This window comes from Eptesicus fuscus, chromosome 1, assembly GCF_027574615.1.
Source record: "Eptesicus fuscus isolate TK198812 chromosome 1, DD_ASM_mEF_20220401, whole genome shotgun sequence".
Lineage (NCBI taxonomy): Eukaryota > Metazoa > Chordata > Mammalia > Chiroptera > Vespertilionidae > Eptesicus > Eptesicus fuscus.
This window is the reverse complement of record NC_072473.1, coordinates 107,537,193-107,564,317: the sequence shown is the minus strand read 5'-3', so window position 1 is coordinate 107,564,317 and position 27,125 is coordinate 107,537,193. Positions and strand designations below refer to the sequence as shown.

The 27,125-nt window shown below is 41.3% G+C and overlaps 1 protein-coding gene across 2 annotated transcripts in view; it reads left to right on the top strand.

Moving 5' to 3' along the window:
• The first annotated feature begins 934 nt into the window (after positions 1-934).
• The window catches only part of FHL1 (four and a half LIM domains 1), a 72,302-nt gene continuing 46,111 nt past the window's right edge, over positions 935-27,125 (top strand). Inside the window, exons 1-2 of one of the 2 annotated variants that reach the window (XM_028135975.2) lie at positions 935-1,033; positions 8,339-8,439. The gene's annotated coding sequence lies outside the window, so the exon portion shown is untranslated. Of the gene's footprint in view, positions 1,034-7,301; positions 7,360-8,338; positions 8,440-27,125 lie in introns of those variants that run through there. The other variant, XM_054728362.1, reaches the window with a different exon arrangement.

Genomic DNA, 27,125 nt, shown 5'->3' with positions numbered 1-27,125 from the left:
CACAATTTGCACCCTGTTCTTTTCCTGCACGGGTCTTATCCCAGATTTGATTATTTTATCACTTCTTTATCATCTGTCTCCCCGACCAGATTGCAGGCACCCAGGGCAGGGTGGAGAGTGTTCTAGGACTCTGCGCTGTCTCTCCAGCGCCTGGCATAGTTCTTGGCACATAAGTGAGGGCTCAGTAAACTGAATATTAAGTGAATGAATGAGTGACCACGTGCGGCTGCCATCAGTGTTTTTCTGCGTGATGTAAAGCCCTCTGGATGGTGGCTTTGGACTATGGATGAGGCTCCTTTCGTCCCTTTCCTGCTTGTTACTAAGGGGAAGGGTCGCTGGTGGGTCCCTCAGCGCCACTCCGAACCACGGAGTTATGCAGTCGGGGCGAAACGAGGTACGTTCCGGGTCCCGGTCGCTTTGCAGGGAGTACGCAGGTTAGCGGAGGCCCCTGGCCAGGCCACCTTCTCTCTACTCTCTTTGTTACTCCCACCTCCCCAGCCCTGGGCGAGGCTGCCTGCAGTGACTCGTGACTCCCCACCACGCTCGAAGGCTGCAGCGCGAGGGAGGAGGGCCCCGGGAGCCCCTAGCCCGCCCTCCTCTCCAGGCTAGGGTCGGCCCTTCGGAGAAGCGCTCGCCACCACCACCCCGAAGCCACCTTCTCCGCGCGCCCACGCCATTTAGGCAGCACCGCGGCTACTGAGAGCGGGGCACGTGGACGCGCGGAGTGCGCGGTGCTCCCGCCCCCAGCCCCCCGCCGGACCAGCCCCCAAGCGCTCGCTCCGCACCACAGCCCCCCAAGGCTGGCGTGCGCCCCGCCCCGGGCCAGCGGCGTCCGCCCCTGCGCGCGCTCCCTCCCCTCCCCGCCCCCTCCCGCGCCCCTCCCCTCGCGTCCCTCCCGCGCCCTACATCTCGCGCCCGGCTGAGGGGGCTCAATTCGCCGCCGCCGCCACCGCTGCCGCCGCCACCGAGCTTCGGTCTCGGTGCAGGTAGCGGCTGCCGCCAGGACAACTACGCGGCCGAGCATCCCCAGGCAGTAAGCCCGCTTTCTCACCGCGAGTGCGTGCCTGTGCGCCTCCCGCCCACCGGCTCGGGTCCCCCGGGAGCCACTGCCCTCTTGCCCCGCCGCCTCCGCTGCTGTCGCTCTGGTCTGCCCGGCCTTTCGGGGGCCGGCTACCTGCGGCCTCTGGCCCCAGCCGCTAGGCCGGGGGAGGGGGCGGGTATCTTGTATGATATCAGCGTGCAACGGGCTGCACGCTGCAGGACCCCCACACGGGGCTCCCCTCTGGTGTAGGCTTCGGCCTCCCTGGGGCTTTCGCGAAGCTGGTGGGAGAGGGTGGGCGGTGGGGCTGGGGAGCGACTGGGGAGGGAGAAGGTGGAGATGGGGGGAGGGGCAGGAGCGAAAGGGGGGCTCTCCGCGCTCTCCTATGCGGAATGATGGGGAGGAAGGAGGGAGAGAACAGGGCTCTAGGTTTTCCCACCCAGGATGTCGGCAGTGGGTGTGGGGCGAGTTGGGGGCACCTCTTGGTTTTCTCCACAAGGAGAGTTAGCAGGGTTTGTGGGGAGCGGGTGAAGTGGGGGGGCTCCCCTTGGTTTTCTAATCAAGGATGGTGGGGATTGGGGAGGCAGTGGAGGGGGACCTGCCTCAATAAGGGTGGTGGGGGTGGGGACTCGAGGGAGTGGAGGTAAAAGGCTTGCCTGGGTTTTCTCCATGGAGATGCAGAGGGGTTGGAGGAGTGGGGGAGGGTGCAGGGAGAATGGGGAGGGAGGGGAGAGCCCGCTGCGCTTCACTATAAGGGAAGGGCGGGGGATTGGCGAATGGAGGTGAGGAGAGTGGTGGATTTCAGCTCCAGCGTGGAACCCAGAGAAGCTAGAGGAAGGTTCTATCACGTGGGTTGAGCCTTAGAAGGTGGATTTTCAAAACTGCAGGGTGTAACCTTTCCGCCTCAAAATGCTTGAAATCCCTACAAGGTGCCTTCTGTTCTAGGCTCTGGGGGAGCGCTTTGTGCTTTCGAAGTTTCTTTTTCCATTCCTCAAGGCCTCTTATCCTCCAGGTCGAGGTGGACTTGTGGAAATCTGCAAAGGAAGGCTGTGTGTGGTTCGGGTTCAGTGCTACATTATTTTCTGCATTTTGGGGCTGGGCGAGTCTCTCGGGTTTGTTTTGATTTTGCCCTTTACAATAAAAACCCTGTACCAGGGAGACCCCTTGGGAAAAAAAGAGAATACAGTTTATTAAGGGGACTCCAGGTTTGGATTTTGAATATCCTGAAGGGCTGTCGTAGCATTTTTGCTTGGCTTTCAGAAGAGGTAGAAATAGAATAAACATCGAATGTCTTTGCTGGGAGTCCCCTATATTCATTTAAATTATTCCATCGGGATTATCCAAGCCCCCTTTGATTTGAATTTGGAATAGATCCTGTTTTCCTAATTGGAGCCATCATTTTGCCTGTAATTCTTCCCTGGGTTATCAAATCTATGGCAAGCTTATAGAGCAGCAGGAATAATTTTTTTTTTCTGTTATCTTGATTAAGACAGTTTTAATGTAAGTTTTATGTTGTTACTTGGAAATGTGAACATTTGCAGAATAGCATAAATTTAAATTATGGGCCCCTTGGAATTTTGCAAAGCCTTTCCATCCCCAGCTCTTCTTCTCTGGGAACAGAACCCCCCCCCCCCCACCCCATTCTTTACACTGAAGAAGCAAGGGCTTCTGGGATGGTAGCTTTGCCTTTGGAAACTCATGCTTTTATTTGCTTAAGAAGAATACATATTAAAGAGGCTAAGGCCTTTAATGTGGTGAGGCTATTTACTGCTTTCCCATTTTGGTTACATAAGGTTCCAATCTAGTCTTTACCTTCAGTCTTTAAAATGCTTATTTAACATTTTGAAGAGCGAATACAATCTTTATGCAACAGGAAATTGGTCAGATAGGCCATGATTTGTACAAACCACCTCCCAACAATTACAGTCTAATACTACCATATAGGTTTTGTAGCCATATCTTGTTTTTGAAATTCTAAGCTACCATTCCCCTATTGAGTTTTTGGAGAAGGAAGGAGTTGTGTGTTTTCTTATTAACCAAGTCTAGATTTTGCCTGAAACATTAACAAAATTTGTATAAGATTTAAATTGTTAAAATTTTCTCTTGTATGATACCAGTGTATTTGGAGCTAATTTGATAAGTGTCAAATTAGTGAACCCTGAAATAAGATAAGTATTTGTTTACTGGGAATGCTAACTTGAAAATGTTTAAGTAGAAGTAGAGATTTGCATCTCAAAGATTAATGCAACTACATTTAAATAAACATTATTATATGCACCATTTCTAATGTTAATGTGATACGAATTCTATGCATAAGCTGCAGTCTAAAAATAGTACAGTTGACACTTAAACATCACAGGTTTGAACTTCAAGGGTACACTTACAAGGTGATTTTTTTTTTTCAGTAAATACCTGTACTGTTTTCCATTTGCCTCGAGAGTCCACAGATATGGAGGGCCGACTGTCTGCATTGATCTACACAGTTTTATACAGGCAACTTGAACATGCACAGATTTGAGTATCTGTGGGGGTCCTGGAACCAATCCCTTGAGGATAACCAGGAACAGCCCTTAGGAAGTGAAAAGTTAAACTTTTTTTTTTTTTTTGGCCTTGGGGATTTAACTCTGATTGTTTTTTCTCTTAGGAATAGAATCCTGAGAGGTAAAAATTTTTTAAAGAGAGGAGAATGTTGATGGGTGGTGGGTCTCAAGTTTCTGTATTTAAGAAAGTGTAAATTGAGTGACTTTTACCCAGCTTTTTGAGAACCTGTTGTTTGCCCTGTGGGACTAGGAGGGGAAAAAAAGATGACATTTCAGAAATTAACAAATATATGATCAAATATCTTTCTAAATAGCCTTAAAGATTTTGTTAACACCCATTTGAAAAGTAATTTGTGAATCAAGACTTTGTGTAAGAAATTGCCCCACACCATTTTTTAAAAAAATAAGTTTGTTGAAGGAATGGAAGCTAACATCCCCAGACTGATCCCTGTTTTCCTGCCCTCCACTTCCTGGTTCCCTTCTTCCCCACACCCTTCCCTTTCTCACCTCCGGTGTCAGTAGCATTGGCTTTTATAACCTTGTGGGAGTTGAACAAATGTTGGCACTTGCTTGAACTTAACTCTTTGGCTGCTTTCCCCAACTTTTGCCTACAAAATTTTTTTTGTTAATTGAACTTTCCAGTTGTTGGGATTTGGGGTAAAAGGGAGTCAACTGTAATTATTTTCTCTTAAAAGAGCTTTTCTTTCAGTTCCTGTTGGATAAGAGAAAAGAAAGGGTAGGGTTGGGTGTGTTTTTTTTTTTTTTGTCAATGGAATACTTAATTAAGCAGAGTATCTGACCATTCGTTTATTCAACAAACATTACTGGGTTACCTTCTCTGTTGGGGGCTGTGTGCTAGGTGCAGCGATGCACAGTGGATAAGAAATGACTTCTGCCTTCTGGTGCAGTTACTAAATGAAAGATAGACAATAAATTTGTTGTGAATAATTGAGAGTTGTCCAGTCTTTTGGACATTAGCATGGCACTTTATTAGATATATTAAATATGCTTTAGCCATGCAAACAGTGGAGTCATTTCTTTCCAGAGAATTGTTCACTGCATAAATTTTATCTCACCTCCCCAGCTAATAATACTTTTCATTTTGAGTAATAATATAATTTTTAAGTCTTCTTAAGCTTTATGGTCTTTTTTAAAAGATAAGTTTTATGTAAAACAAATAAGACATAGTAAAATTCTTGATATTTAGATTCAGCATTTTGTATCTCTTTATAGAGTAGTGAGAAGATGGCCAGGCCAGCATTCCTTCCTGTGACTTAAAGCATCTTCTGACAGCATATTGGGCCAAAAAATTTATTTTTCTGTGATCAACTTAGAATTATCCTATCCTATATAATAAAAGGCTAATATGCAAATAGACCAAACGGCGAAACAACAGGTCACTATGATGTGCACTGACCACCAAGGGGCAGACGCTCAACGCAGAAGCTGCCCCCTGGTGGTCAGTGCACTCCCACAGGGGGAGCGCCCCTCAGCCAGAAGCTGGGCTCCCACCTCCGTGGCAGTGCTAAGGATGTCTGACACACCCCGAGGGCTCCCAGGATGGCTTCTAGACTGCGAGAGGGTGCAGGCTGGGCTGAGGGACCCCCTCCCACCCCACCAAGTGCATGAATTTTATGCACCGGGCCTCTAGTGGATAATAATAGATGATGGAGCCCAGAAGAATGGTTAATACTAAATAGTAGCTCCAGTAAGCCCTTGCCCCGCTGAAGGGCTACCTCCTGAGATCTTTGAGAATTCCCCTTTTTTGTGAAGAATGCAAGACCAGTGATTTCTATCAAGGGCAGTTTTGCCCCCAGGAAACATTGAACATTGTCCAGAGACATTTTTAGCTATTCCAACTTGGGGCTTGGCATGCCTCTGAGAGGCCAAGAATGCTGCTTTAACATTCTATAGCACACAGAGCTGGCTCTCACCACCCCACCCCCCGCAACAAAGTGTGATCTAAACCAAAAAGTCAATAGTGTTGAGGTTGATGTAATTTCCTCTATAAAATGCTATAAAATGTAACTTCAGGAGAGTAGAGAACAATGACAGTTTCTTGATGTGACTTGGTAGTTTGTTGAGCTCACTTTACTAGTCTTAAAAGTGACTGATTCCCATGCATGGACCTGAATAATTAAAAGACCAATAACAGCTACCATTGATGGTAATTACTCTGTGCCAGGCACTTGGTATGCATGGTATATCCTCTTCATTTAATAAATAAGGAATCAGGCTCAGAGTGGTAAAGTAACTTGCTTTAGGTCTCACAGCTGATCGAGGTTGGAAGTAGACATCAAAATATTGTTTATTCCTCAGAAGTTCATGGTTTTAAGCACAATATCATACTGTCTTCCCTGGGGCATGTGCTCTATTCAAAATCTTACTTAACAAAATTAAAATTACTACATGTTCTCTATATCATTGAACTTGCTTGAGAGTAATTAAAACCATGAACCCTAAATTTGATCATACTTGGAATAAGTAGCCAGGAGTAGGGGGGGAAAGGGAACCAATATTACTTGAAGGCCTATTATAATTCTAGAAAATCCATGAGTTGAATTTACACCCATTATGTAATTTTATCTTCTAGCAACTCTGCAAAGTAGTTATTCACATTTCACAGATAAGATTAGTGAAGTAACTTGTCTAAGATTGCACAACTAATAATTAGCAGAGTTGGGGTTTGAACTTAAGTCCCACGACTAAGCCACTTCCCCTGCTGCTTGATCTAAAGTTTGGGGTTGATGAAAGGAGTGAGTTGAGGAGCAAGCTGCAGAGAGGTGAGTAACCAGTCCTATAAAAAGTAATTTAAGTGGTAATGTGTTGTAGTTGCTGGATTATATTCAGGTAGAGAATGGAGAGGTCAATTGCTGTACCTTCCTCAACAGATAAGAACTGAGTGCAACGTGGTATTTGTTCTGGAGATCTACCCAAACTAAGCCTGTCATCATTTTAGAAACTTCATTTTCTATCTTACTTGAATTTTTGGAAAACTTGATAATTGTACAACTGGAAGTTACTAAATTGTATTTAGATCCTTTCTGCAGCTTACCTTCTACCTTCTCTAAGACTGCCATATAAAATGTAGTAATGCAATGTTTGGTTTGTCATCTTTTTACACAATTTAAGCATTTGTGTTTTTTCTATGAAAGTTGTTGAAAGTTGTTTTTATAAAAAAATTGCATCAAATTCATACTCGTTTTTCATATGAGGGTGTGTTTTGTTTTGACAGCTAAATATTTCACTTTTGATATGTTGTGTTTTAGAGCATAAAAAGAGAAAAAATAAGAAACAGCCATTAGCAATCTTATTTTATCTGGCAAGCTTTTTTGTGGGTAGAAGAAGAACCTCGTGTTTCATTTCTTTTACTTTAAATTGGAAAGGAATTTTAACCATGATTCTCAAGGGCCAGTATGCTGGGGAGAAAAGAAATATTATTTAGATAAAATGCACGTTTTGATTTCCACTTAGGACTGTGAACTGGAGATTTTGATTGTAATAATAATGTCCTGATTCTGACTACAGCAATCAGCTACTTTGGTAATCAACCACTATGTATGGATACTCATTGTGATACTGTCTGATTTTGTGCCCCCCTCCCATTGATTTTAGAATAGACTTGAGAGATCAGATCAAACTTGTAAGAACACACTAGTCCTTTTGAAAATCTAATTTTTTAAATTGTAAGAGTAGTACTTTTTCATTGTAGGTAAATTCAGAAAATACAGAAAAGTCTAAAGAAGAAAATAAAAACGAGTTACAATTCACCACCCAGAAGTTAGTGACAATGTTTTGTATTTCTTTTTATTATTTTAACTAGAGGCCCGGTGCACGAAATTCATGCATGGGTGGGGGTTCCCCTCAGCCCAGCCTGCACCCTTTCCAATCTGGGACCCTTTGGGGGATATCTGACTGCCGGTTTAGGCCTGATACTGGCAGTCAGACATCCCTCTCACAATCCTAGACCGCTGGCTCTTAATCACTCACCTGCCTGCTTGCCTGGTCGCCCCTAACTGCCCCCTCCTGCTGGCCTGATCTCTGCTCACTTCCTCTGCGTGCTGGCCTGGTCACCCCCAACTGCCCCCCTGCCAACCTGGTCGCCCCTCACGGCCCCCCCCCCCCCCCCTTCAGCCTGGTCGCCCTATGCAGCCTGGTGTTCAGTCGTTTGGTTGTCCCTCACTAACCCCCCTGCTGGCCTGGTTGTAGGCGGCCATCTTGTGAGGGTATGAGGGTTAATTTGCATATTAACTCTTTATTATATAGGATATGTTTTTTATTGATTTTAGAGAGAGAGGGAGAGATAGAAACATCAATGATGTCAGAGAATCATTGATCGGCTGCCTCCTGCGTGCCCTCTACTGGATGATTGCAGCATGTGCCCTGACTGGAATTGAACCATGACCTCCTGGTTCATGGATTGCTGCTCAACCACTGAGCACACCAGCAGGGCTGTATTTCTTTTTAAAATGCAGTGATTTTTTTTAAATTGTGAACTCAAGTTCTTTGTAAAATCTCCAACCTATAAGTGTAGTCTAAATTAATTTTTTTTAATTTTAACAAAATTTCTGAATTATTGTTGCATCTCTAGATAGAACTCATGGGCATAAGGAGTGAAATGAGAAAGCTGCCAGGGAGTTGGAGGACTGTCCTGTGGCCTGTTCATGCAATCCCCTTAAAATATCTCCTCCTCAAACTTGAGTGATAGAATTTCAGTGCTAGAAGGGACTATCAATACCCGCCCCCCTTCATTTTTCAGGTGAGGAAAAGGAGGCTCAAAGAGGTCAAGCACCTGTTCGAAGATCATATAATGTGTTAATGTTGGAGTTCCAGTATGAAGTTCTAATTCCTCCATATTAGGTAAGTTTTTATTTTCTAATTACAAACTTCTCATAGCCAAGAACTTTTTGTTAGCCTGTCCCTCAAAATAACAGGCTTTTATGGTGGAAGTATATTAACTATACTAAAAGATACAAAAAAAAGACCAAGTGTTTCCTAATTTCAGAAAATTATCAAAACAGTTGTGAGTAGTACAAGAATTTTTCATATAGTTTACTTTATTGAAATTGAGTATCAGTGGTCGGGAACCTCTTTTGTGCATCTGGCCCTTGGTTTAATTTTCCCTGGCCTATGGGGCAAGGACCAAGGCATATCAAACATGCCAAACAAGAGGAACAGAAAACAACTTTTATGAGTCTTTACACATGGAAGCCAGAAGAACACAATTAAAGCTGTTGCTGTACAAAATTATTTGTTTCCTTTATAGAATGAGATATCTGTTAAAATTGTGGGAAAGAAATTTTAAAGATTGCATCTGCTTCCAAATTTAGGTAAGAAGTTAAGAAATTATAGCAAATGCTGGCAATGTGGCATCATTAACAGACATAATTGTTGTTTGAATTTGGCACTATTAAAAAAGTTTTTCAGCTTTCCTCCCTCTCTGTCCCCTGCTCTCTTTGTCTCTCTTTGTAGCTGTGTGGCTCACTCTCTCTTTGTGTTTCCTTTGCCTGTGTCCTTTTCACTCTTAGGGTGACTTTTTTTTAGTACAGTTGACTCTACCCACTTTCTTTTTTTCCCCTTTGGTTCTCAGTGTATCCACATCATCATTTTCACGTTCTACTGTGTTATAGTTACCAGTATTATAGTTACCAACCCGGACTGGGCCAGGTCCTTTTTTTCAGCCTAAGATGGGCAGGGAAGCTGCTGTTGGGAGCAAATCTGGGCTAAGAAGAGCTGGTGTCATTCAGTGCAGAATGTCACTGATAGAATAGAATTAAACAAAAATATGTTCAGAAATAACATAGGCCGCATATACAGAGTGGGACAAAAGTAGGATTACAGTTGTGAGTACAAGAAACAGTTTGGTGTTGTATTATTTTTCATATGAACAACTGTAAACTTTCTTTTACCCCTATACTTATAAACTTGTGAACACAAAATCATCCCTTCTCTATAGCCAGGACCCCAGCAAATGCTAACCCTGTGTGAAATAATGCATATGAATACTCAGTGCTAAGGGCTTACTATTTGAACAAATGAGGAAATTTTACCCTTGCCTAGGGGTGTGTTCTTAAAGAGTTTTTGCTCCTGTTTCTCATTCATGCCTGTTAATGAATGTGTGCATTGTCAGCTCTTCCAAGTAGCACACTGTATGCCTAGTAGAAAATGGGTTTTCTTCTGTATTTAAACAATGAGATTTATTGTACTTTATTTTTGAACTTCTGTAGGTGGAAATGCACAGATAGATAGAAGATCCGTGTGTACTTTTTTTTTAAATGCAGTGAAACCTATAAAAAGAAAAGAACAATTGCCTGGCCCGTGTGGCTCAGTGGTTGAACATCAATCCATGAACCAGGAGATCACAGTTTGATTCCTGGTCAGGCCACATGCCCAGGTTGCAAGCTCAATCCCTTGTTAGGGGGTGTGCATGATGTTGTCCATTGATGATTATCTCTCGTCATTGATGTTTCTATCTCTCTCTCCCTCTCCCTCCTCTCTGAAATCAATAAAAATATATTTTTAAAAAACATTTTTTAAAAAGAAAAGCAAAATCAAAATAAGTCTTTGTGGTCAGCACATTACTTCTTGTAGAATTTATATTTTAATTATACACATAAAACTCTGGATTTTATATATATTCCAAGACACAAAATGATCCATCCATAGTCTAATCACAAGAATTTATAGTATCCGCAAGGTTTTACATATACTTTTCAATACTAAGGTAGTGATAGCTAAGGATACTTAGATTTTATCATCAAGATTTTTTAAATTGATTTTTAGAGAGAGGAAGGGAGACAGAGAAAATGAGAGAGACAGACAGACAGACAGACATCAATGTGAGAGTGGAACATAGATTGGCTGCATCCTACACAATTCCCTAATGGGAATTGAGACCACAACCCAGGCATGTGTCCTGACCAGGAATCAACCAGAAACTTTTTGATGCCCATCCAACTGAGCCACACTGGCCAGGCCTTATCAAGGTTGTTTTGACAAGGATGATACAAAACTAAATATCTATACTTTTTGTCATTCACTTTCAGTTTTAGAGTGTGGATAAGGCTGCTTGACTCCTGTCAAGTTTAAAAATGTGTGCTTTATGCCCTGGCCGGTGTGGGTCAGTTGGTTGAGCATCATCCTGTACACTGAAGGGTCACCAGTTTGATTCCTAGCCAGGGCACATGCCCAGGTTTCAGGTTCAGTCCTCAATTGGGGTGTGTCAGGGTTGTTGCGGTTGGAAACCAATTGGTGTTTCTCCCTCCCTCCCTCCCTTTCCCTCTCCCTCTCCCTCTTCCTCTTCCTTTCTCTCTCTCTAAAATCAATAAAAACATTTTTTAAATGTGTGCTTTTATTAGGACGAAATTAAGCATTGGTTTGTCAGTGATTGTGGGGTCTAGTTTTACATATCATTATTGCCTGTGAAACTGTTAGCATCTGCCTATAGACATGATCAATCATATGGCTTCTCATGTGTCCAGGTGAGCTGAAGTAACAGGTGTCCCCTGCCCACCCAGGTTTCTAAGAGACTAAAGAGTACACATAGACACAAAGATACATACACATGGACTATAAAGTCTCAAAAATGTTATATCCCTAAGCCATAGTAGTGGATTTAGACATATAAATTAACAAAATTTTATTTTTCAACATATTCTAAGAATTGTCCTGTAAAAAATTATAGCTTTAAATACTTGAAATAATAAAGTTCCTAGCCAGATAGCTTTTGGAAACTAAGGAGACACTGTAAGTTCCTTGTCAAAGATTCCACATCTCCAGATGCCAGGGTTAATTCAAGTTTTAAGATCCTAGGACCATTTTCTTCTAGGCCACAAGAAGTTGTGGCTCTATTTTTTGTGTGTTTCTTCAAAACAATGTTAAAAAATATTGTGTTATTGATTTCAGAGAAGAAGGGAGAAGGAGAGACAGAAACATCAATGATGAGAGAGGATCATTGATAGGCTGCCACTCCCCCTCTCCCCATCCCCCGAACGCCCCATACTGGAGATCATTGAACCCACAACCCCAGCATTTGTCCTGACCCGGAATCGAACCGGGGCCTCCTGGTTCATAAGTTGACGCTCAACCACTGAGCCAGCTGGCTGGGTTCAAAATTTTTATGAGCTGAAATTGAATTTGGTTGTTAGACAACTTGTATTGTTATTCAAAGTCTCTTGAGCTTCAAAGCCAAAAACAAAAGTAATGATGGTCATGCATTTAGTATTCTTTCAAATTCTGGCTACAGATAAACAGCAATTCTTCATTTCATGTGTGGTCCCTTGGGACTGTGCTAAGCACATCCAACTGCAACATGGCTTAGGATTTTCATACAACCTTGCTTTTCACCTGCTTCACTAAAGGGTACTCTAAAAACAGAAGGTTGATATTTAGAAATACTGTACTTAACCAGATTGAGAAATAAACATGTAAGTGAAAGGGTCCAACAATGTGCCTTAAAAGAGGCAGAGCTTCAGTAACCTTTTCCCCTTAAGCTCTGCCTCTTTTTAAGGAAGGAACTTGGAAGGAATTTCCAGTGTAGTAAGCGCACCTAACCATACTTAGGAAAGAAACTAAGCAGCTAAGCTAATAGGTGGTGAAAGTTTATACTTGCATATATAGCAGCAATTTTCAAATCTTTTCATCTCATGGCACACATAATTACTAAAATTCTGTGGCACACCAAAAAATATATTTTTGCTGATCTGGAAAAAAAAGTTTAATTTTGATTCATGCACCCCGAATGGCTATTTTTTGTGTTGGCTGTTGTCTCTTTTTTTTTATTTGATAGTCTAAGGGAAAGAAGTCAGTGCCCCTGACTAAATAGTCAGGTATTGCATGTTTTAAAAATTTTTGCAGAACACTGGTTGAAAATCAATGATCTATATAAATAAGCAGTCAGCCTTTCTTAAAGTTACTTTAAAAATATCCACTCCTCCCCACTTTATTAAGGAATAATTAACAAATATAATTGGACATATTTAAAGGGTACAATGTGAGGATTTGATATACATACACATTGTGGAATGTTACTATCAAGTTTATTGAGTATCATTTACATAAAATAAACTGCATTTACTACTTAAAGCATATAATTTGCTGTTTTGGCAAATGTATGTACCCATGAAACCACTGCCACAATCAGGATATAGAATATTTTTATCACTCACACAAAAGTTTCCTTAGGCCCCTTTTGCAGTACATTCTTCCCTCTGCCCATGTCCCCAAGCAACCACTGAGCTGCTTTGTGTGAGAGCCACTTTCTAAACTTAGACTTGAAAATTTTTGGAGCCTTCTCTATCCAAAGACTATATTTATATCCAAAATGCAATTTCTTTTCTATGTTTAAGAAAATAATGCTATCCCAATTTTCTAAATATTAGTTCTTAACAAATTTGCCTGCAAGTAAACTACAGCATCCTTATTAAATAGCTTCATTACATCGAAGGGAAATTATAGCCAAGAGAAAAATAACTCTGATGAAATGGAAAGTGGTGTATGTTCTTCTGAAGTAGTTGTAGTGAGATGTCAAATTCCTCAAGAACAGGACAAATAAAATAATTTGAAATGTATTTCATGTTTATTTGTAAATGAAAAATGAGGGTAAATATTTTACATCGGTATGCATATATACTAGTGTGTGTGTGTGTGTGTGTGTGTGTGTGTGTGTGTGTATGTGTATGTATATGTATATCAGTACCTCCAGCTAACGTATCTTTATTATTACTCAGGAATAATCCTATCCCTTGAGCTTTACAAAAGATTTCAACCAGATTCAAAGTGAATTTTCTGTGCATTGGTGTATCATCTTTATGTACTTACACAAACTTTTAATATGCTCAATATTACTTTCTCATTGATATAGTCAATTGAACAAACAATTATTAAGCAATTTAAGGGCCATACTATTGTCCTTCCTTATTTACCCTCACAAAAATTTCATGTCATTGTGCTTTCATGTCTAGCTGGCTCTCTGTTCTGTTGCTATCACTCTGTCCTGCATCTAGTCTCCATCTGCTACTCCTGACTTCTGTCTTCCTTCCCCAATTTTCTTCCTCATCTTTTTGTCCTAATGCCACTCCTTACACTGCTCCGCATTCTTATGATACAACTGGTTTTGAGGGTGCAAGCCCTTTTATAACGCTATTTTGAAACAAAACAAAATCTTACAAAAGCAGAAAATATACAGAAAAAAAAATAACTTGCTTCAAATGTCCCAGAAAGAGTGGGGGCGGGGGGCAGAATAAAGGGGACAATGCAACATGTTCAACAATAAAGGGTTGCTTTTCTTATTTTTAATACAAAATACAAGCAAAGGTTACACATACTTAAAAAAAAAAAAAAGCTCAGGAGCAGATACACAGCCCTAGAAACCCTTCAATAAAAAAGCAGGAGTTTGGTTTTTCTTTGTCTATGCAGGTACATCATACAAGTCTACCAATGCATGTTGCATCTATAATTCATGAACATGGTCCACAAAATCATGTTCACTTCAACCCAATTTCATTTAAATTTTTAAAAAATTTAATGACACAGCTGTTTTTATAAACATATCCAGACTGAGTCATCAGCAGACTAATGCCCCTTGTCAGATACCGTCTTGGAGGCTGTTTTATCATTTTTCCTTTTGTGGTCCAATAATTTCTTCAAACTCCTTTCATGTTTAGAGCCAAGCTCGATGTTTGAGAGTTGTGAATGGTTGGTTTTCTGATAATCAAAGTCAAATATGTTTGCAGGGTTATGTTATAGACAGTCTTTGAAACCATGAATCATCAAAGAGAAACGAATGATTTACATTATAATATCACTATGAAACTTCCTTTTACAAAGCTAAAGCAATTAAAATTGTCTTTAGGTAAGGTGATTTATTATTCCTCAATGTATTGTGAAGGATTAAAAAAAAACTTCAACATTTGTCAAAATTTGTGGAATGCACAACATAAAGAGTGAACCCTAATGTAAACTATGGACTTTAGTTAATAACAATATATCAATATTGGCTTATCAGTTGTGACAAATATATACTCCAGTAATGCAAGATGTTAATAATAGAGGAAACTAAGAGAGGATGTTGAGTGTATGGAAACTATTTTTCACTCAATTTTTCTGTAATCCTAAAACTGCTAAAAATATATATATTAATCTTAAAAAACCTTTGTACATTTTGGACTCAGAAATACAAAGAATATATCAGGCAATTTTTTATTATTAACTTGTAATTGAATGTGCACTGTTTATTTTTAAGTACTATTAAAATAAGAGAAGTGCTTCTTGAGTGACATAACTTTGTATCATGGGTCTCCTGAAAAGTGAGAGTATGAGCTTGTGGAAGAGCTGCCCAGTACCATCTGGTTGCGCAGTAGTTATTGGACAGGTCATTGTGAGTATTGGGTTGGGACTTTGCCACCATTGGGACATTGTGCCATCTTTGCAAGTGGATTTCCAGACTTGAAAAATCCCCTGCCCTACAACCCAATGAGCCCCTTTTCACCCTTGCATTTGTGGTGTCACTAGCAACAGTGACAGTTTGTGAGTTCATGCCTTCTTTAAGCCAATATCCAGGTTAGAGTTTGATTGCTTTGGGCCAAAGGCTATTGCAGGCCTCTTAGAAGCATTGACCTCTAACACCAGAACCTCCATGCAGTTACTCAGTGTAGCCAGCTCTACACTAAACCTGTGTGAAAAGATTCGGTTTTTAAAAGGCTTATTGTAAATGGTTTCTATATATTGGAACTGGGTGCTTATTATGAGCAACTGCAAGTATGTGTTGCTTTCTTGAATTGGCTGTGAAACAGATCATTCTATGGTATGCAGTAAGTAATAAGGAAGGGAGCAAGAGTGGAAGATTGGGGCTGAGAAGGACATTAAGACTGAGAGGATAAGCAAATGTTATGGTGATGATAAAGTCATCGGAAGAGAAAAAAACTGACAAGGCATCGAGAATTAGAATATAAATTAGCCCTAACCAGTTTTCTCAGTGGATAGAGCGTCGGCCTGCAGACTGAAGGGTTCCAGGTTCGATTCCGGTCAAGGGCATGTACCTTGGTTGCGGGCACATCCCCAGTAGGGGGTGTGCAGGAGGCAGCTGATCGATGTTTCTCTCTCATCAATGTTTCTAACTCTCTATCCCTCTCCCTTCCTCTCTGTAAAAATAAATAAAATATATTTTAAAAAAGAACATAAATTAGAGTGATCACTCAAGGGTTAGATATCTTGGGGATACAGTTGTGCATGGAATGTATCCATCAGGTGTGTAATTAGACCCAGAGTGAAAAACTTTATACAATTACCTGAAAAAATACTAATAAAGGAGGGAATTGTTTATAGAATTGACCTATGTAACTTATTAAAAAATTTTAATCCTCACCCGAGGATAATTTTTATTGGTTATAGAGAGAGGAAGGGGGAGGGCGGGGAGAAAGAGAGAGAGAGAAAACAATCAAACCCCACAACCTGAAACCTGGGTAAGTGCCCGGACCAGGAATTGAACCTTCCACCTTATGATGTAAGGGACAACACTCTAACCAACTGAGCCACACTGTCCAGGGCATTAACAATTTATTTTGTATATCAGAAGTAATTTTTTAGGTATGGATCTTTTACACCTGTTACACCTGTTATTAGAAAAATACATATTTTTTTTCTCGGCTTCACTGCTTGCCTGATTTACTATACTGGCCTACATCTGTTATAAGCAGCAAATTTTAATGGGGAAGGAGAAAGAGACTAGACTGGAAACCTCTCCCTAGAGCAGTGATGGGCAACCTTTTGAGCTTGGTGTGTCAAACTTCGCCAAAAAAACTGAGCATAACTTGGGTAGTGTGTCACTTTGAGGAAAAAACATTATTTCGCAAATGTTTCATCCTCAGGAGCAGCAAATGTTTCATCCTCGGCATGCGGCCGCCTCAGCGGCTGCGTGTCATCAGAAATGGCTACGCGTGTCAGTGCTGACACGCGTGTCATAGGTTCACCATCACTGCCCTAGAGGTACAATCCATGATGGAGGCTGGGGATTCCTGTTCAGTTGCCAAGATTGTGGGTTACTCTGTGCCAGTGGTGAACCAAATAGTGGCACAGCCAGTGCTTTCCTGTGGTCATTGTCACAATTAATACCAAGTTCTGCACTGTAGCAATGGCAAAATGATCACTCTGTCCACATCATAAGGTATAAATGGGCTCAGTGAGTCATAAGACCTAGCATAGTCATCCACCTCCCAGTGAAGCTGCTGGGAATAGTTGGATGGTCTGGGGAGGTGTAATGGCAATGGCATACAAGGCCAGGTGTGTGACAACATCCTTTTGCCCCTTGGGCTCACCCAGCTGCTTCCCACTGAGCTTTAGCTTTTCTTCATCTCCTTCCATCCCTCTCTTTTCTTTACCTTTAATTCAGTTGCTTTTGGAATTTCTGTTAAGGAACAAGGAGGGCCTCACCACAAAAAAGTTGAGGGACCATTGGCCTAAGTCAGTGGTCGGCAAACCGCGGCTCGTGAGCCACATGCGGCTCTTTAGCCTCTTGAGTGTGGCTCAGCGTTAGAACCACTTCAAAACAGACTCGCCCAGGCCGAAAACCGACTTCTGTGCGTGGGCCACGAAGTTTCAATCGCACTGTACGTGCGCAAGAGCCACACTCAAGGGGCCAAAGAGCCGCATGTGGCTCGCGAGCCGCGGTTTGCCGACCACTGGCCTAAGTATTCTAACTACCAAAGCAGTGTATTTTAGACTTCCTTAACTGCCAGGTTTTTACTGCTGTTCTGGTTTGTTAGGTATAAAAAGGGTACGCTGTAAACATTTTTCTGAACCCAACTTGAGAACTGAAGTGTCACCTTATAAACTTATCATTCCTTCCATTGTTAAAACCCCTATAATTTATTTGTGTTTATGTGCTTATTATTGTCCCCATAGCAGATACCAGCAATGATGCTGATGTGAAGGATTTACACTATGGCTAAGTGATTGGAGCAGAGCTGCCCAATTGCCAGCACTATGCCAAACCCAGCTCACAAAGTATGAGGCCAAGTACTTCATAAAATGAAATCAGTAAATGTTTATTGAATGCTTACTCTATGTGCTAAGCACTTTGCTAGGCTTGCTAGATGCTGTGGGGAATATCAAAAACAAAAGTGATCTCTTCAAGCAAGGAACGTCCATTCTAATTGGAGAAGTTCTTAGAGATGTATTAAGGATGTGGTGGAAAGAGTATTGAACTGAGTGGGAGGAGGAATTGAGAGTTTTGAATCTTAGCCCAAGTTCTGCCAATAACCCTATGATCCTTTGGACAAATCACTTCCCCTCTCGGAGTCTATTTATAAAAAGGAAATTGGACTAGATAATTTCTAAAACATTCTGAGGATTGGTTCATAAACAGATGTGTTAAAAAATTAAACTAGCAGAACATGCTACATTCTTTTTTGCTAAAAAAATTGTACATATAATAATTTAACTATTGTATGTACATATTATTATTATATGTCCAATAAGTCCTTAATATCGTTGATAGGTTCTGAGACTTTAAGCGAAACAACATGTAAAGAAACCAGTTTTACCATAGGCTAATTGATAAACAAAAGAGTTCATTCCTACAGCAGCGCATATGACAAAGTGACGTTGAATGAAATGTTATTTGATACATACCAGTATATTTACACTATATAATTATGTTAATTAAAACTGTAGAGCTGCAGTTCTAAAAGTGGTGTCCTTGGACCAGCAGCATCAGCATAACCTGGGAACTTGTTAGAAATGCCAATTGATGGGCCCACCCCAGACCTGCTGAATCAGAAACACTAGGGGTGGGGCCCGGCAATCTGTTTTTCTTCCCCCCCCATTTGCCCCCAGGGAATTCTGATGTTCATTATACTTTGACAGCTGTGCTGTAGGAATTTTAGGGCAGTTCTCAAACTTGGATGCACATTGGTTTCATCTGGGGGAACTTCAGGTTCCCAAAACATAACTAGTTGCTCTGGGTCCCTAATGCAGCCCATTTTGGAATCATTGGTTTAGGGGAGGGTGGCATGAGCACCTGTTATTCTCCAGACGTGACAAACATCAGAGGAAAGGAGTCAGCCAAAACCAGCGTTGAGTTTGGGGAAGGTGAAAAGGGGGTTGGAATCTGATTGGAAGACCTTGCATTTCATGCTAGAAAAAATGGCCTTTAGGTTACAGTAAAGGAAGTTCTTGGGGAAAAGGAGTGATACTTGCAAGGTGGTCCATTTGAAAGATTATTCTGGCAGCATATAGAAGGAGGGAGCATGTCTAGAATTAAGTCTGATGAAGTAGTCTAGGTGTGAAGTGATGATGGGATAAATTAGTATTGTAGAACTGAGATTATAAGGAAGAAAAAAGTATGAATGCTCGTTTAGAGGACAAAATAGGATTTGGTGAAGGTTGTGGGAGTGAGAGGCAGGTTTGAATGTCTTTAACTCAGGAGTTCCTCTCAGACTTCTGGGACAGCCAGTGCTATCAGAATTGTCAGGTCTTACGGATATGTACTTATTTTTTTGTCCTCCATTGCTTTGATTTAAGAGTTCTGATTTGGGGAATGGGTGTTCCTGAGTGAGTTACACAAAAAGACAGAATTGTAGTCATCCAGAAAGCTACTCAGGGTCATCATGGCAGGGGGGCAAAAACCCTGTCTCTCTTAAGGAAAGAATGCTTGGAGTTGTGGGAAAGTTGTAAACTTGGCAATGACTAATTCAAACCTATCAGTCAATTAAGTGAATTTTTATTTTATCATTTGTTTGATTTGGGAGCTGTTGTAATTGCCATTAAAAGGACATCAATCTCCCTATTTTAAAAACAAAACAAAAATGCCATTGAATATTAGGGCAAAGGACAAGAATTTCAAGGTGTGTTTTTTCACCTTTTGACTTTAGCAAACATTTGCTTCTCCATTATTTTTGCTGTATTTTGTCTTTTTCTTTTTTTTTTTTTTTTGCATTATTCCCATTTGTTCCTAACGCCTGATGATTTTAGTTTCCTCTCATCTGTTATTGACAGCTTTTTAAAGTATTCTTAATGTTTATTATTTTTTTTTACTTTTCAATTTTATTTTAGTCTCATAAAGCTCATTAGCCAGCAATTATGCAACAATATACACAGAAAAATAGTCATTTAAAAAAGGTTTTGACCCCCCTTCATCTATTTCTTCCACCCTCATGCTTCTAGCAATCACCAGTCCTTTCTTTGTATATATGCACTTGGTTTTTGTTTTGTTTTGTTTTATACTAGAAGCCCAGTGCACGAATTCATGCACCAGTGGGGTCCCTTGGCCTGGCCTGGGGATCAGGCCAAAACCAGCTCTCCGACATCCCCTGAGGGGTCCCAGATTGCGAGAGGGTACAGGTCAGGCCGAGGGACCCCACTGGTGCATGATCGAGGCCGGGGAGGGGTGAGGGAAGTTGGCCAGCTGGGGAGGGACCACAGGAGGGCTTCAGGGAGTGTCCAGCCCATCTTGCTCAGTCCCATTGTCCAGACCCCAGCAGCAAGCTAACTTATTAGTCAGAACGTCTGCCCTCTGGTGGTCAGTGCACATCATATGGAGTGGTTGAGTGGCCTTAGCATATCATTAGCATATTACGCTTTGATTGATTGAATGGACAACTGGACACTTAGCATATTAGGCTTTTATTATATAGGATTCCACATGTAAGAGAGGTCGTATGCCCTTGAAGTCCATCCATGTTATCGAAAATGGCAAGATTTTTATTCCTTTTTATAGTTAAGCAATACTTCCATTGTGTGTGTGTGTGTGTGTGTGTGTGTGTGTGTGTGTGTGTCACAATTTTGTAATCCACTTGTCCACCAATGGACACTTAAGTTGTTTCTGTGCCTTGGCTATTGTAAATAATGCTTCAATAAACATGGGGGTATATATATCTTGTCAAGTTAGTATTTTCATTTTCTTTGGATAAAAACCCAGAAGTGGAATAGCTAGGTTATATGGTAGTTCTAGTTTTAATTTTTTGAGGAACCTCCATAATGTTTTCCACAGTGGCTGTACCAATATGCATTCCCACCAACAGTACCCGAGGGTTCCCTTTTCTCCACATCCTCGCCAACACTTGTTTGATTTATTGTTAATAGCTATTCTGATAGATGTGAAGTGCTCTCCTATCACACTGTGGTTTTAATTTGCATTGACTAATGATGTTGAGCATCTTTTCATATGTTTATTGGTCACCTGTATGTTTTTTTTAAATTATCTCTTCAGACCTTCTGCCCATTTTATAATCAAATTGGTTTTCTTTGTTTTTATATGAATTCTTTATATACAGGGTGGTGCAAAAGTAAGTTTACATTTGTGAGTACCCGAAATACAATTTATTCTTGTATTATTACTTATTAATTATTGTATTATTTTCCATATGAACAGTTGTAAACCTACTTTTGCCCAAATCTTTATTTTGGATTTTAGCCCTTTATCAGATACATGATTTGCAAATATTTTCTTCCATTCAGTAGTTTGTCTTTCCTTTTTAAATATATTTTTATTTATTTCAGAGAGGAAGGGAGAGGGAGATAGAAATATCAATGATGAGAGAGAATTATTGATTGGCTGCCTTCTGCACGCCCCCTACTGGGGATCGAGCCTGCAACCCAGGCATGTGCCCTGACTGGGAATGGAACTGTGACTCCCTGGTTCATAGGTCCACGCTCAACCACTGAGCCACACCGGCCGGCTGCCTTTTCTTTTTATTGATGGTTTCCTTTGCTGTGCAGAAGTTTTTAATAAGATGTAGTTCCTGTTGGTGCAAAAGTTCTCTCAAAGTTTTATTACTCCAGTCAAAAAACAAACATGTATTTTATTGCTTATCCCCCCTTTTGACCACAAATTTCTTTAAATTTGCATCCAAAAATGGCCCATCAAAAGAGCTCCTCAACCCTAGCTGTTTTGGCTCAATAGAGAGAGCATTGGCCTGTGTACTGAAGAGTCCCAGGTTCGATTCTGGTCTAGGGCACATGCCCGGGTTGCAGGCTCGATCCCCAGTGGAGGATGTGCAGGAGGCAGTCAATCAATAATTCTCTTTCATCATTGATGTTTCTAGCTCTCTCTCTCCCTCTCCCTTCTCTCTGAAATCAATAAAAATATATTTTAGAAAAGAAAAAGAAAAAAAAGAGCTCCTTCGTGTGTATTTGGGGCATGGTGGGGGTACTGCTCGTGTTTGCACCTTTAGTGAGTTTATAGGTTGTGCCATATCCAGGAGGAAAAACAGCTTTTATTTACTAGTTTGGAAGCCTATAAAAGCAAAGTCCATATTTTAAAGGGTTATCTATATTCTAATGCAAGGTTTAAAAATGGTTCACCACTCTAATTTGGTAAAGCTGTGCACTTTTTAGTTTCCTGAAGAAACTGTAAAAATATAGGGAAAATACAGAGTGGTCACGATTTTAAACATGTAGTATATCTAGTAGATATAACTGTTAAAAGTATAACTTATCTTTTCCCAAACTGCACAAGTATAAACCTTTCTCTTACAAATTGTTAATGAATTGTAATGTAAATATCTGTGTTTTCCGATGGTCTTAGGCTCTACAGCAGCGGTTCTCAACCTATGCGTCGTGACCCACAGGTTAAGAACCGCTAGCAGGGTCACCTAAGACCATCGGAAAACACAGATATTTACATTATGATTCATAACAGTAGCAAAATTACAGTTATGAAATAGCAACGAAAATAATTTTATGGTTGGGGGTCACCACAACATAAGGAGCTGTATTAAAGGGTCACGGCATTAGAAAGGTTGAGAACCACTGGTATAGAGTATATCACCTGATACACATTACCAGATATACTCTATGCTAAATCTTAATTTAAGGACACAGAATTAGATTTTATCTTTATTGTTGAAAGTATTACAGGTATCCCATTTTATCCCCCCATTGAACCCCTACTTCACAGTCCTATCCCCTCTTCAGGCTTTCACCCCACTGTTGTCTGTGTTCATTTTGCTTGTCAGTTTATTTTGTCCATTAGATTCCACACATATGAGTGAGAACATGTGATACTTGTCTTCCTCTGACTAGCTTATTTAGCTTAGTATAATACTCACAGGCGCGCCCCTGGGTCCGGGAAAGGCCACGCACCCCTGGGTCCGGGTGAGGCCACGCGCCCCTGGGTCCGGGTGAAACTGGATCCCGGGTCCGGGTGAGGCCATGTGCCCCTGGGTCCGGGTGAGGCCAAGTGCCCCCGGGTCCGGGTGAGGCCGTGTGCCCCTGGATCCAAGTGAGGCTGGGTCTTGGGTCTGGGTGAGGCCGCCCTCCTGGGTCCGGGTGAGGCCACGTGCCCCTGGGTCCGGGTGAGGCCACGCGCCCCTGAGTCCGGGTGAAGCTGTGCCCCTGGGTCCAGGCGAGACCAAACCAGAGGGAGTCGGACCTGCATTACCACTATTTGTCCACCATCCAGAGCTGAAAAGTCAGTGCCGACACGTACACATAAGGAACTGGTGGACATTGAAATTGGGTCTCAAAAGAACTGTTGGTCCAGAAGAAACTCACTACAGACTGATTCATTTGCCTGTCAGCATAACTATTATTGCTCGTCTCACATTCGGTTCTTATAAGTATATTTCTAGTAACACATGATCTCACTCATCTAGGGGAAATGATGAACAACATAGACTGATGAACAAGAACAGACCCAGAAACAAGGAGGCATCGATCGGACTGTCGGGCCTCAGAGGGAGGGTAGGGGAAGGTGGGGGTAGGGGGGAGAGATCAACCAAAGGACTTGTGTGCATGCATACGAGCCTAACCAATGGTTAAGGACAACAGGGGCCTGGGTGCATCCGTGGGGAGGGGTGTGGGATGGGAATGGGAGGATGAGGACAAATATGTGACACCTTAATCAATAAAGAAATATAAAAAAAATACTCACCAGGTCCCTCTATGCTATGAACTATGGAACCTCTTTTTTATAGCTGCATAGTATTCCATTGTGTAAATGTACCACAGCATTTTTATCCATTCATCTACTGGTGGGCACTTGGACTGTTTCCAGATCTTAGCTGTTGTAAATAATGCTGCTATGAACATAGGGGTGCATATGTTATTTCTGATTGGTGTTTCAGGCTTCTTAGGATATATTCCTAGAAGTGGGATCACTGGGTCAAATGGAAATTTCATTTTTAAGCAAAATTAGATTTTATCATATTTTATATCATAATAGCCTTTTGGGTTTTGTTTATTTATTGAGATATTAAATATTTGATTATTTTGCAGATCTTGATTATGTTGAAATTATTAAAAATGAAGCATATTTCCTCTGAGCAGACCATTTATTTATACCAATAAATTATTTTGCTAAATGAGAGCCAGTTTATTAGTTCTGCTAAAAGAAATGAACCAGTGGATATCTCATGTGTATTTATTACTGGGTTTTATGGTAACATTTAAAATGTGTTTTGAAAGGTACATATGGCTGTGTTTCTGACTACCACAGTGTAAACATTTGAGTAACAGTATATTGATCAATGAGAAGTCTAAGCCCACCTGGTATCATCACAAATATATCTAATTAAGAATATATTCAGCCGAGGCCGGTTTGGCTCAGTGGATAGAGCGTCAGCCTGCGGACTGGAGGGTCCCAGGTTCAATTCCGGTCAGGGGCATGTGCCTTGGTTGCAGGCACATCCCCGGTGGGGGGTGTGCAGGAGGCAGCTGGTCGATGTTTCTCTCTCATCGATGTTTCTGGCTCTCTATCCCTCTCCCTTTCTCTCTGTAAAAAATCAATAAAATATATTTAAAAAAAAAAGAATATATTCGGTGTTCACCACTCTCTGGTTTCTAGGTGGGAGAGAATATTGTGAAGGACAATATTAAGGAATGGTTGCCATGACAGTCACTTTCAAAGAATTTAAAGGAAGACAATGCATTTGTGGGGCTCATCCACTTTGATTGATTCAGCTGGTCTTTTAGGCTCATTCAAACAGCCATGGTCTCTGGATTGCATTTTTTTCACATAATTCACCCAATTGATTGGTGATATGGGGACCATTAAAGTTTGGCTGACAGTAGTGATAGAGTCGCCAGTGGCCGAGACCACAATACTATTGTTAAACCTGAAGGAGAATGATTGTGTATGTGAAATGTGACAAGAACATAGCTACTGGCTTCTTCTAGAATGATATAAATGTCTAATTTCACTTATTCTGTCAGGGTGGGATAAGATTAACATGATTTATTTAAAAGCATGACTGACCCCTAAAGTGTTTGGGTTTTATTTTGGATTTTTTTGCTGTCATCACATTTTACCCAGTGTACTTGGCTGCTGTTTTGTTTTTATTCTTTGACTTGCACAATATTGTCAACACAGTTTGTATTATGTCTGGTCAGAGGCATACAGTTACACACTGCAGATTCAAAAGTATATACAATACTACCTGCTATGAGTGTTTTCATTCTCCCAACCCAACTAAATGTTAAGTGGGGCACACTAGCACAGACAATGAAGTGAAACAGAACTGAACATGCTGTTAAAATCTTGCTGTCTATTTTTGTCATTCTTGTGGTCTAGTTCTTGATGAAGAAGCTATTAACTATGGAACCTCCCCTGACAGGGCCCCAAGTTGGACCCAACGTGAGAGCTCTGCCTACTCAGCCTTTGAGCCTTTCTCCCTCCTGCCCTCTGGGGGATGTCATGGAGCATGACATGAAACGACTTCCTGTGAAAGGGAGAACCAGTCTTTGTGTAGTTACTAGAAGACAAGTTCTCTGGTACCCCACCTGCCAGGAGCCCTTCAAAGCCTGAACATGTAGAGGTGGAGAGCAGACAGATAAGGCAGGGAAAGTACTGGTAGGGTTAGGGTCTTAGGGAAGAAGCTATTCTGGTTCTTTAAGTAGAGAACTGGATTCCTTCAAGTTGAACCCAGTATGTATCAAATCCATCTCCAGGAAAAAAATCTATTCCAGAGAGTGCATAAAATGAAAGGTATACTAAATCTAGAGTGTGGTGGATTCAGGTTGGAAGTTCAAGTTTGGTAGAATCTAAAGAGGGATATATTTGGCCCCAAGCATTTGTGGTAGCATATGAAATCATTATCCAAGTTTGATAAAATTTTTACTCGACACCTGCTATAATTATAATGATACTTATCCAATATTCATTGAGTACCTTTTATGTGTGAAGAACTTTTAAGTGCTTTACATGCAGTGCCCTCTTGCCACTTTACTGAACCTCTGTGACATAGGTTACCATTGTGCAGCTGAGTGAGGTTATACAGCCAATATGAGGTGGGGACCAGCATTTGAACCTAGGCATTGACTTTGGCACCTTTGCTGTGAACAGCTGTGCCATGCTGCATTCTTGCTGCAGCTGAGGAAAGGGTGTGGCACCTTGATTTCCATATGAATAGATGTGGGTGGTGGGAGGTGAGACTGAGCAAAGTGTTTTGTATATACAAACCATGCTAAGTAATGGGAGATAGAAAAGAAATAAGGAATTCTGCCCCCGCAACCAAGAAAGTTGAAGTCCTGTAGGACAAAGGAGACATAACGTGAAACAAGTAATACATATTCATATGATAGACTGAAAATCTTCTCTCTACTTAAGTATAGGCTGGAAGAGGACTAGAAGGTGTTCCTTTCAAATATTTGCTTGTGAAAGTTAGCGCTTCACTGCTGGCACAAATTTGCTTTCCTCTGGGCTTTTGACCTGGTATACAAGAACCCTAACTCTATAGTCAGCAGACTTGTCCATTTTGAGTTCAGAAGAGTTCAACTATGACAGTTGCCATTAAGATCTCTAAACAGATGATCCCATTAGCCTATTGAGCTAACTGGACCAGCTATTTATTTTCCAGTACATTAACATTTTTAAAAATCTATAGCCCTGGTCAGGTGGCTCAGTTAGTTGGAGCAATGTCCCATACACCAAAAGGTTGTGGATTCGATTCCCAGTCAGGGCATATACCTAGGTTGCGGGTTTGATCCCTAGTTGGGACACATATAGGAGGCAACCAATCGATGTTTCTTTCTGTTTCTCACATTAAAGTTTCCCTTTCTCCCTCCCTAAAAACCAATGAACATATGCTCAGGTGAGGATTAAAAAAATGAATAAATAAAAGTAAAAATCACTAACCACTGCTTGTTTGATGGTCACCCTGGAAACGGTTGGGGGTGGGTGGGGGCTATTAGGAGCTTGGTTATAATCCTTGATTTATGTTTGCCCTATTTCATTTGGTAGATACTTCTGTATGCCAAGCACTGTTCTGGGCATGGGATTAGAGCAGTGAATAGAACAGACAGGGCCTTTCTCTCAGGAAGCTGTCTTTTCTTCAGATTTTTTGCTGTGTGTAAATTTCACAGTTGATATGAAAGTGTTCTTGGTATGAATTTCAATATTTCACATATTAGGGATAATACAGTGATCACACTTCCTCTCTCCTTAGCCCTAGCCAGTCCTTTCTGAATAATGAGAGGCGGGTAATAAGGGGGATGACTGTGTCTGTGGAGAGGGCAGCAGATCAGGGTGTACTGTCTTTGTGCTGTGATAGGAAAAGACCAGGGCACACCTGTTTCCTAGCGATGTGATGTGGAACCATCCGCACTGAGAT